General features: G+C 30.4%; 1 long non-coding RNA gene across 1 annotated transcript; it reads left to right on the top strand.

Moving 5' to 3' along the window:
• The first annotated feature begins 665 nt into the window (after positions 1–665).
• On the top strand, positions 666–2,079 carry LOC145563817 (uncharacterized). Its single transcript, XR_014094618.1, has 3 exons — positions 666–901; positions 1,110–1,212; positions 1,686–2,079. It is a non-coding gene; the product is annotated as an uncharacterized LOC145563817 (long non-coding RNA).
• The last annotated feature ends 1,914 nt before the right edge of the window (positions 2,080–3,993 follow it).

Below are 3,993 nucleotides of genomic sequence, written 5' to 3'. Positions count from 1 at the left end.
AAGCAATTTTGGTCACATAATTTTTATGCTAAAATATAGTCCTATCTATATTTACAAATATAATTGTTTGAAGCATTAATTTACACCGAAATTAAGTGTTATTGTTGCAAATTCAGTTTTTCTTAATCAAGCTTTATAATTTTATTTTTTTCATTTAACTTTAAAATAAATTGTGTACAATAAACTTTTTCATTGTATCAAGTTTATCACTACGTGTGATTAGCTTATTACTTGGATATATTAGAGATAATATTAAAAGATATAATATACTTCGTATCTTTTAATATCTTGAATATTGTGATATCATATTAATTACACAAATTTTTTATTAAATTATTATATAACGGGTTAAATTAACCCTAAGAGTATATATATATATATATACTAACTCTGTTTCTTATTATGTGCAATAAAGGGGTATTATTTGTGAGATATAAAATATTACTTTGTTACACATAATAAGAAACGGAGGTAGTGTGTGTGTGTGTTTGACCAAGTTATAATGAGAACCAATCCTATAATAGAAACTAGGAACTAATGCCGACCGCTCGATTAAATAGAAATGGACGGATGTGATTAAATCTGGCATATTAATTGTTTCACGAATTAAAAAAATTAAGAGGTCGTTTTCTCTCTCCTCCATAAAAAACGTTCAATCACCTCTTTACGCTCGATGAAGATCAAATTCTTCTTACTTGAACATGAAATCTTGAAATTCATGTTGCTAAAGACCATATACATCTTGAAATCTACATTTTGAATCCAATTTTGTGTCAATTTTCGACTCAAATTGAATTAGGTTTAACTTGTGTGAATTCGAAAAATTTATGCAAATTCGAAGTTTCTCGGTGCGATGCTGAAATTTCTTCACAAGAATCTGCAAAATTGATGTCTAATTAAGGTACTGATTACACTTTCTTATGTCTATAAATAATTTTTAGCAAAATTTAGGTCTAAAATCAACGATTTTTCCAGATTTATTTAGTGATTATATTTTTTTGTTTTAGTGAATTTTGTAGCTCGAAGTTGTGTAAAATTGTAGAGATGTCTTAAATTATAATGTCTGGACTATTTTTTATGCAATTACTAACTTATTTTAGTGTTTTCAGGTTAAATTTTGCTGAAATTCGAAGTTGTTCAAAATGAGGTTGCGAGAGATTGAGGTTGCGCGTAATTGAAGGTGTTTGAAGTTGAAATTATATGCGAAATCAAGTAATATTTCTGAATTTTTCTATTACTTTGTTGATCTTTTTTTTTTTTTTTTTTGGTGTTTCAGTGATTTGTTTTGTTAAATAATTTTATTAGTATAAAAGAAGTTCTTATTTTGTAACTTTGCATGTCAACTGTTCGATGAAATTCCTGTGAGAGGTCACATATATATGTTGTGTGTTAATGGTGATTAAAAGTCTCAAACACAATTGATGTTCCATCTGAGGTCCATTTCATTTAGATAATTTATTTAATTATGTATAAATTTCATAAAAGTAAACTAAATCTCTCTTAAAGTATACTAATCATCTCTTAAAGTAAACTAATGAGGACTTTTTTATATTTGTGTCTTCGGTGTGGGGTGCATGGTCTAATTGTAGGAACTCTGTTATGTTTAATGAGTAATGTCAGAATTGAGATATTATAGTCATGAGGTCTGTTTGACTTGTTGGAGATTATTAAAACTACATTGATAGGTATCTGGGACAGCTAGGGAGGAGTTTGAATGGGCAGCTGCTGGGAGCTCTTGGGTGCCACGTGTATCTAGCAGAGTTCGAAGGTGGGGGGCTGGCTTGGGTGTTGTAATTAGTGATGAACGAGGGAAGATTATAGCTATAGGGAAATAATTATATGCAGAGTTGGTTGTTGTCATGGCAGAATCCTTGGCTACAAGAATGAGAATGGTGCTTCCTAGAAGTATGCATGGGCTGTCAATGTATGGAGTTCAAGTGTGATGATGCATCTGTTGTGAATTTGAATCATAGGTTTTCATACCTTTTGTCTTGACGACTAGCAATTGTCAAATTTCATAGAATGATCATAATCTTAAGTGATCTCTAAAGTAAATAAAAAAAGAAATTAAAGTGAATAAAAAAGACTATAAAGTAAACCTATTCGCTCAAGCGGTAGAGCACTATGTGGATGCATAGAGGTGTAGGTTCGATTCCTACATAGGTTATGTTAAAATTAATTATAAAACATTCTAAAGTTATTCTGAATACCTCAAAAGTAAATCAAAATCTTTCAAAAGTAAGTAAGAAAACTAGAAAAATTAATATATATCTCTATCAATCAATCAAAGCCTTAATCCCATAAGTGGGGTCAGCTAAATTAATATATCTCTAGTATAAATAAATAAAAAAAACTCCAAAAAACAATCAAAAGTAGAGAAAAATGTGTCAAAAGTAAATCATAATTACTTTAAAGTAAATAAATAATGCTAAAACGTAAATCAAAATATTATTAAACTAAATCAAATTAGGTCCAAAGTATACGAATAATAAATTATCTAGCTTGAAATGCTAAATGACTAAGGATACTTCATTATAGCACAAAAACTTCGAGTCATTGACTTACATATCCTTAAGAGTTGAATCAAATTATAAGAAACAAATATATTGAGTTCGACGTACGAGGACAGTAAAGAACCTACGTGGGATTCGAACCCACATTTATTTGTGCATTTGCACAATGCTCTACCTATTGAGCTAGTAGGCTTGTATAAGTAAATGAAAATAACTCAAAAGTTACAAAAAAATGTCGAAAGTAAAGAAAAAATTAGATAACTTCTTGAACTTGCTATCAAATTTTACTCTCAGAAATTGGCTTGTTTACATACTTTCTCCTTCTATACAATGTTGGCTAAGAAGAACAAAGTTATCTGAAATAATCAGTTTCAAGATTAAAATAGTAGTGCAAGCAATACATATTGAATTTTGGGTTGTTTGTCATATGTGTATGTGTGTGTGTCTACTGTCACTGTAAGAGGCATCAAACACCAAACCAAGGTCTGCTGCATTTCTGGGTTCTGGGTCGGAACTCAGAAGTCACTTGCTCCATATTGAAAAGTGGTTGCTTAGTTGCCCATAAAATCAGTTATGAGATATTGCCTGTACTCCAGACAAACGACATTCAATACGCAAAGAATTAGTAGCAACAACTCAACATCATAAATTCGTCTGATTTTCACTAGGTAGTGCTAAGAGGGAAAACTCACTTTAATTTAACAAAGCGTATCAAAGTAAAGAAAAATTACTCAAAAGTAAAGAAAAAATTCTCAAAAGTAAATCAAAATTTTTTATAGACGTCGGATATTAGGCAAAATGGCCTTCATGATCACCATACATGTTACTATGACAGAGGATGAAGCTTATATATCTATTCCCAAGCTTGTAAATCAGTTTACATTGACAATAAAGGTAACTGCAAGTTTAACATGCAAGATATATATATTTAGTTGCATATATTACACTTCATAGCCACCTATAATATGTTGATTCATTAGGGGCATGAAATCTGTTTAGAAATACTGATGATTATATTATCATTAATAGTTTAGTGATTTGACTATACATAACATTGTTACACCTCTTAAGGTTGCACACAGATGTAAGCTTTATTTGATATTACATACTGTGCACAAATGTGATCTTATTGAGCTACAAATTTTCTATTACTTACTTCTGCATTCATCCAAAGCTTAATATATAGAAGTGGTGCAAGAATGTGAGGGTTGAAAACCCCAACTTTGCTCAGTAGCACTATTTGATGATTAATATAAGAGCATGATCACTATAACACAAAGGCCAAAACATATCGAGATATGTACTTGAGATCCTAAACATCAACACAACACGCTTGGACATCACTACTTGCCTCAACTCAATCTTTTGTTGCCCCTCCTCAACAACACCAAGAAATCCAACAACAGCTAAAAAAAAAAAAAAAAAAACAAAAAAAAAAAACTGCAACCATAGCCACTGAAACACATACCTATTACTGAGA

Source organism: Chenopodium album, chromosome 10 (genome assembly GCF_948465745.1).
Source record: "Chenopodium album chromosome 10, dcCheAlbu1.1, whole genome shotgun sequence".
NCBI classification, from domain to species: Eukaryota; Viridiplantae; Streptophyta; class Magnoliopsida; order Caryophyllales; family Amaranthaceae; genus Chenopodium; species Chenopodium album.
This window is presented reverse-complemented; position numbering and strand designations above follow the sequence as displayed.